Source organism: Squalius cephalus (assembly GCF_949319135.1).
Source record: "Squalius cephalus genome assembly, chromosome: 21".
NCBI classification, from domain to species: Eukaryota; Metazoa; Chordata; class Actinopteri; order Cypriniformes; family Leuciscidae; genus Squalius; species Squalius cephalus.
Window position 1 is genome coordinate 1,387,716 of NC_137142.1, and position 8,315 is coordinate 1,396,030.

Genomic DNA, 8,315 nt, shown 5'->3' on the forward strand with positions numbered 1-8,315 from the left:
CCTCCACTGAAATCGTGTTTCAGGGGGAACATACAAAACCCGGGGGCGCCTAGAATCGTCTAGCGATGGCCCTGACTCCACCTCCGCCCACTTCTCTGACTGATGATGACTTTACCACCTATATAATTGATAAGGTGGCCACCAGTTCTCTACCACAGTTCCTGGGAACCCCTGCTCTAACACACTCAGGCTACGTTCACACTGTCAGTCCAAATCCGATTATTTGTGAATCTGATTAGCCTGGAAATCCAGACCTAAATCTGAGAGATTAATGGTCTGGCATCGACTAATGAAACTCGGCTAGCTTGAGTGGCAGCACCAAGCACACATTTGAAAATCTCACTGCACGCCATTGGATAACACTACGACCAATCACAACAAGCCCCATACGCTTAGCTACCAGCGGAGCTAACTGGTAGATTAGACTCCCGCCGTATCCGGTCGGCAAAACAGCAAAAACGCCCTTCTTGCAAAGGAACGATCCGAGCGCCGTCTTCTGTTCCTCTTTTAGATAAAAAGCCAAGTCTAACTCGTTTATTGTAGCGGCCAAAGCCGTTTCAAACAACTGGTGTTCATCCAGAGCCATCCTGCAATGTTTACTAATGACTTCGACGTCACAGCGCTGTCGTCATCTCGCCTCTGGCCCGCCTATATCAGATAACCCGCTGTGATTGGTGCAGCTCGGATCGAGGGGCATATTTAATGAGCATCATTACTCAACGCCAGAGTAACTCACTGAGCAAATTCAACTTGTGCTCTCGCAAGAACTCTGGATTTCCAGGGTAGCATCTTTTTTTTTTTTTTTTCACTTAAGGTTTATTGTTGATTTTTTCAATTTTACAACAACAACAAAAAGAACATTTACAACACAGTGTCAGTGGTCATAGTGAATAAGGTTTGTGTATAAAGTCCATTTTTTCCATCTCTCTTCGCAGATTTCTTGCTGTAGTCTTAAAATATATGTTAGTCTTTCCATGTTGTGAATTTCCTCCACAATGACTCTCCAGTTTTTCAGGGTTGGGGGGTCCTCTTTACACCATTTTCGTGTAATGGCCTTTTTTGATGCTGCCAGAAGGATTTTAATTAGGTATTTGTCTTTATTTTGTACTTTCTTTTCTGTTAGACTTCCGAAGTACAGAACTGAGCATGTCTTTGGTAGTTTATATCTAGTATTTTTTAGATTTTCTAAGTATTTTCCCTGATTCCTCCCAGATACTATCCCAGTATTGGGATCATTTTGTGCACTGCCAAAAAATATGTGCATGACCCACATCCTGTTCACCGCACATCCTCCAGCAGGGCTGACATACTGATGAGGTAGCCCTCTTGATCTTTGGTGTTATAAAAAAATCTTACCACATTTTTCCAACAAAATATTTTCCAATTTCTAGAACTAGATGTGGTTAGTTGAGTTTCACATGTCATACCATTCGTCATCACATATTTCTACTAATAATTCTTTTTTCCATTTATCTCTAATATAGAGTATTGAAGTTCTTCTGTTGGTTACCAATCCCTGATACAGTTTAGATATGAACTTTTCTCCTTTGTTCCTATATGCACACCCCAAAATTTCGGTTATAACATTTATTTCACGCGGGAGGTCTGGCATTATCTCCCTTTGATAATGGTCTCTAACCTGAAGATACATATACAGGTGCTGGTCATAAAATTAGAATATCATCAAAAAGTTGATTTATTTCAAGAATTCAACTTAACAGGTGAAACTAATATATTATATAGACTCATTACATGCAAAGTGAGATATTTCCAGCCTTTATTTGTTGTAATTTTGATGATTATGGCTTACAGCTTATGAAACCCATGAAATCAAAATCCCAGAAAATTAGAATATTACATGAAATCACACAGTAATTACACAGTGATACCACGGTCATTGAACCAGGTTTTGGTTATTTTGGCAGTGTGGGCCGGTGCAAATCCTGCTGTAAAATGAAGTCAGCATCTCCATAAAGCTTGTCTGCTGAAGGAAGCATGAAGTGCTCTGGAAATGTCCTGGTAGACGGCTGCGTTGAGTGGACCAACACCAGCCGATGACATGGCTCCCCAAACCAACACAGACTGTGGAAACTTCACACTGGACTTCAAGCATCTTGGATTGTGTGCCTCTCCATTCTTCCTCCAGACTCTGGGACCTTGGTTTCCAAATGAGATGCAACATTTGCTCTCATCAGAAAAGAGGACTTTGATCCACTGTGCTTTATTAAATCCAGAGTCAACGCAGCCGTCTACCAGGACATTTCCAGAGCACTTCATGCTGACTTCATTTTCCAGCAGGATTTGCACCGGCCCACACTGCCAAAAGAACCAAAACCTGCTTCAATGACCATGGTATCACTGTGTAATTACTGTGTGATTTCATGTAATATTCTAATTTTCTGATTTTGATTTTGTGGGTTTCATAAGCTGTAAGCCATAATCATCAAAAATTTTACAAATAAAGGCTTGAAATATCTCACTTTGCATGTAATGAGTCTATATAATATATTAGTTTCACCTGTTAAGTTGAATTCTTGAAATAAATAAACTTTTTGATGATATTCTAATTTTATGACCAGCACCTGTAGAAGTCTTGATGTTCCAAATCAAATTTCTGCCTTAAATTCTAAAAGCTTATAATTTCCCCTTTTTTGATACATTACTTAGTATGTTCAGACCTCTATTAGCCCAGTTTTTAAATTTAGAGTTCATAACTCCTGGTTTAAAATTTGAATCGTACGCCAACCAGCTAAATATCTTTATCTCCTTCTCCATTTTACTAATTTGAACCAGACCTCCAAGGTGAATTTGGTTATTGAATCCAACTTGTTTTCATTTTCTTTGAGCATCTTCTTACTGGCAATCATGGCCCGTACATGGTACTCATCAGTGTTCAACTCTATTTGTTTCCACTTTGCTGTAAAATCCGGGATACACCAGTTAATCATATGTTTGAGTTGTGCGGCGATAAAATATTCTTCAAAGTTTGGCAGCGCCAACCCTCCCTCTTTCTTTGGTAGTTGAAGTGTTGAGTACTTGATTCTTGGTTTAGCCCCGTTCCAAATAAATCTTGAAATCTTTTTATTCCACTCCACAAACTGTGGCCTCGGTATTGGCACTGGCAAAGACTGAAACAAATATAATACTCTTGGCAGCACATTCATTTTGATCATTTCAATTCTCTGACTTAAGTCTAACAATAAGACACCCCACCTTTTCATGTCTTTATAAAGTTGTTGATTTAAGGCTTCATAGTTGATTTTATACAATTTAGAAAGGTTACTTGCATATCAAGATACAAGTGTTGGTTTTCCTGCTGGACATCACTGCCTGACGCACCTCCTCCAGTGCCTTTTGAACTGGTGTGCCGTGACACCTCACTGAACACTTCTGTGAGCCTGAGCGGGTCATCAGCTGGGGACCACCACTCATCGACGTTTCGCTCCTTTAACCCCAGTACGTCTCGTGGTGGCGGAGCGATGGCAGGGATCACTCCCTGCCACCCCCTGCTGATGCCCTAGATGTTTGCCCCCCAACCCTTCTCCTTCCTCCTTAGCCACAGCCAGAAGCTGCCTTTCTCTGCCTCCTCCGCCAGCTCTTTCATGGCTTTCCGATGCCTCGCTCCTGTGCATCCCATGTCGCGGAGTAGGCGAGCGGTTGAGGAACCTACGAAGCCCCTACACCCCACTTCCACAGGGCAGATAACGGCTTTCCAGCCCGCCTCCCTGCACTCTGCCGCCAGATCAGAGTACTTGGCTCGCTTCCGCTCATACGCAGCCTCCACCCCTCCCTCCCAAGGTACAGTGAGTTCCACAAGGAGGACGTTCTTGCAAGCCTCTGACCACATGACGAGGTCGGGCCGCAGGGATGTTTCCACTATCTCCCTGGGGAGCTGGAGCTGCTTTCCCAAGTCGACCCTCATGGTCCACTCACTTCCCGGTGAGAGGAGCCTTGCTGTATCTCTCTGGCGGGAGGGTCTGACACTCTCTCCAGCCCTCGCGAACTGGATGGAATGTCGTCCTCGAGCGGAAGGTCTGCTGTTCGCCTCCTTTCTGCATGACTCTGACACCTCTGCCAGCTTCTTCAGTACTTGGTCATGTCGCCACCTATAGCGGCCTTGGGACAATGCCGTCGTACAGCCCGACAGGATGTGCTGGAGGCTTGTGTTGCTGGTGTTACAAAGGGAACAGGTCTCTTCGGCACCAAACCATTGGTGGAGGTTTCGGGGACAAGGCAAGGTGTCATAGGTTGCTCTGATCAGGAAGCTGAGCCTAGCTTGGGGGATCTTCCATAGATCGGACCATGACATGGACCTGTCTGTGAGACCTTCCCATGACGTCCAACGTCCTTGCTGGCCCTGGGACACCGCTTTGATGTTAAGGCGTTCGTGCTCAGTTCTTGCCACTTCTGCCACCACCATGGCTTTCCGGTCTTCTTTGGAAGCCTTTGACCAGAACAAGGGAATATCGCCCCTCCCAAGGCCTGCTCGACCCTCCTGGACTCTGCCGACCACCTCGCGGTGCTTCAGCCTGCCGATTGCCCTGTCGACCTCTTCTTGGGCTTTCCACTTTCTTCCCGTTCTTATCTGGGTGCCCGCTGCTCTCACCAGCTGGTCAGTGGTTTCCCTCAGCTCCAGAACCAGCCGAGCCTTCTCTTGCTTGTATCCCACGCTGATGGATCGCAGTGGTAGTTGTAGCGTGTTCCTCCCGAAGAGGCCTACCTCCGAGAAGCATCTTGGTAGTCCCAGCCACTTCCTGATGAACGAGTTTGCCAGCCCGTCCATCTTGTTTACCACTGATGAGGGGATTTCGCTCATCTTCAGTGGCCACATCACCCTTTGGTACAGTATGGCCTGGTAACACCAAACTTTGTACTTTCCAGGGAGTTGGCTTTGGTTGATCTTGGCCAGGCCATCTGCGAGCTGCTTCCTCACCGTCTCCCCCATCTGCCTGTCTGAGAGCTCTGCTGTGTAGGTACGACCCAGGCTACGAACAGGTTGATCTTTCAGCAATGGGATATTCTCACCGCCTGCGACAAAGATGGTGTTGTCATTTCTGACTCCTTTCTTGATCGACAAACTGCGTGACTTGGAGGGTTTGATCTTCATCCTCGCCCAGCCCACAAGCTCGTCGATCCTCTTCAGCAGCCTTGTTGTGCATGCTGCTGTCCGGAGTATGGTGGTGATATCGTCCATGTAACCTCTCACTGCTGGTAGCCTTTGTCCTGACGGCAGTTTCACTCCTCCGACCATCTTCCTAGCCCCTATGAGGATGATCTCAAAGGCTGCGACGAACAGGATGGGCGAGATTGAGCATCCCATGGCAATGCCTACTTCCAGCTGTTGCCAGCCTGTTGTGAAGTCCTGGTGGGTGCAGCACATCTGGAGGTCTCCAAAGTACTTGGCCACCAGGGCTCTTATACCGACTGGGACGTGGAAGAAGTCCAAGGTGAACTCGATGAGTCGGTGGGGGACTGACCCGTATGCGTTAGCAAGGTCGAGCCACACTACATGCAGGTCACCTCTCTCTCTTTTCGCCCTTTGGATCTGCTCCCATATTACTGCTGAGTGTTCCACACACCCTGGGAAGCCTGGCACTCCTGCCTTCTGGCAGCTGGTGTCGATGTACCCGTTTCCTGTGAGGTAGCTGGTCAACCTCTTGGCCAGGATGGAGAAGAAGATCTTCCCTTCGACATTCAGGAGGGCGATACTCCTAAACTGGCCGATCGTACTGGAGTTTTGCTCCTTTGGGATGAAAACTGTGACAGCTCTCTGCCACTCTGACGGGATGACTTGGTTTTTCCAGGCCACTCTCAGCAGATTCCAGAGGTGTCTCAAGACCCCTGGGCAGTACTTGTACAGCTTGTATGGAATCCCGTTAGGGCCTGGGGCTGAGGCTGTTCTTGCCTTCCGGACCGCCTCTGTTACCTCGCTGAGTTTGGGGAGGGCAGCATCAAAGAGGGAGGTTGGGGGAGCTGGGCGAGGAACATACCCAGGGGATCCCAGCGGAGTTGACTTCGCTGGGTCACTGTACTGCTCCTTTATGTGGTTCTCCAGCTCAGACTTGGTGATCTCCAGCTTTCCGCTTCTCTTATCCTCCAGCAGCTGTCTGGCATGCTTGAAGGGATTTTTGAAGAAGTTACTCCTCTCTTTCTCCTTCCGCCTTCTGCGCTTACGGATGCGCTCTGCCCTCCGTAGGCCGGCAAGCTCTTTTCTCACCTCGTCCCACAGTGGTTTCAGGCCCTCCTTCTCCTCTCTGCTTGCCTTCCTCCACTGTTTTCGGAGTTGACGCCGCCTCTTCACCAACTGGTCGATCTCCCTCTCCCTCCTCCCCTTCTGCACTGGGCAAGCTCTTCGCTTTCCAGCAGTTACTCCGAATATGCCTATGCATTCATCATACAGGATGTCTCCGATACGGTTCAGCTTGGTTTCCACCTGGCCACGCAATGAGTGCTCCAGGATAAGGCTGAGGTCCTTGTCCAGCTTCTGCCAGACCGCAACTTCGTTGGCTTTTGGCCATTTGACCATCTGCCTCCTTCCGGGTTCTTTCCTCTCTGTCCTATGGCTTTGCTCGCGGTTGTTGGGGTTGCTTTGTGTTCTGTGTGTGTCTTCGTCAGAGCCATTCTCAGAGGCATTGGCGTCCATCGCGGGCCCTCCTGTGTCCTCCACCTGCCTTTCTACAGCTACGGTGGATCCCTCAGCGCTGTGGTTTGCGACCTGGCCTTGGGTTCCTCTTGTCTGACCTGCGGTTGCAGTGCAATGTTGCTGTTGGCCTCCCTCTTCACACTTCTTCCTTCCCTGGTGGATCCGCAACCCTCTGAAGGTGGTCTCTTTCTCCCACCCACACCTGCATCTTCTCGTGATCCTAGAATCTTTGTCCGTGTCCGTTCTAGTCGTTACCGGGAAATCCGTCTGTTTTGGCCCTTCTTCCACCCCGCCTCTCGGAGGGCCATCGGGTTGTTTTTCCTTGGAATATTTATTCCCAAATATTGAATAGATTTCTTATTCCATTTAAAATCATACTTCTGTGTCATTTCTGTGGATGGGGTGAAATTTAGAGGCAGAACTTGCGTTTTCCCTATATTCAATTTATAGCCTGACAGATAACCGAAATGTTGCAATAGGTTCATTAAATGTGGTAAACACTTGTCTGGTTGTTTTAAATATATTAAGATATCATCTGCAAATAGCCCAATTTTATGTTCAATGTCTCTAATTTTAATTCCTTCTATTTCCTTATCTTGTCTTATTGCTTGTGCCAAAGGCTCGATAAAAATTGCAAAAAGGGTGGGAGATAATCCACACCCTTTCCAGGGTAGTATCTGATTGGAATCTGATCTAAAATTATTGAAGTCCACTGTGTAGGCTATCGCAACTGTTCAGGTCCGATTTGTGTGTCCATGCCGCTCTTTTGTTTTCCGGAATATCTGCATTGGTTTCTATGGCAAAATATGTCTCTGTTATATTGTCATTTTCTGCTGTCCGGCACTTTGCAACAACACAACCTTGTTTCGGCAGCGACTTTCAGCACATATCCTATTACAACGTCTGACGTTTACATTTTATGTGGCTTGAGAAAGTCACATAAACCACACAAAATCCTATCAGAGCAGTCAGGCTGAAACGGATTTCCAGAAATGCAATTTGAATAGGATTTCAAACCACATATGGATGTAGCTTAAAACGGATTTGTAAAAATCACATTTCATGTGATTTTTGCTGTTCACATTAGCTGAACGTAGCTTTAGGTTGCTTTCACACTGACAGTTTAATTCGAAACAGAGCGTGGTTTGCATGAAAATTTGTTAATGTGAAAGCTGTCATGCAGACCCAAGACTACCTGTAGGAGGTTGCCTAATTTAGGTTGCAATGGATCTGTGGCATACATGTGAAAGCAACTCAAACTTGGGTCCGCACTTGTTCAGAGGGTAAGATAACATGTGCGTGCGTTCTAGTTCTAGAAAATGAAGAACAAAGAAATGTGCATCAGGTGTGCTTTGTTTTTTTATGTTTTTAATTAATTTATGAAGCCACTGCAAACTTTATCATTACATATTACATTGTTATATTATAATGCCATCATATTCTGTGCAGGGAATTAGCTTACTTCGCTGTAAATAGAAAAGCCTGACAATATCACTGCTTAATACTTTTAGGCATTGTGTTATTCTGCCGTGTTTCTCACTGACACACGCCCACAACTCATAAAGATCGGGGCTTAAAGAAAATCCAGAGCTTCCCACTCGTATTGACGACATTGTGGTGGCATTCATGTGCGTCCAACTCGTAAATACGATCTTTACGAGATGACTTGAAC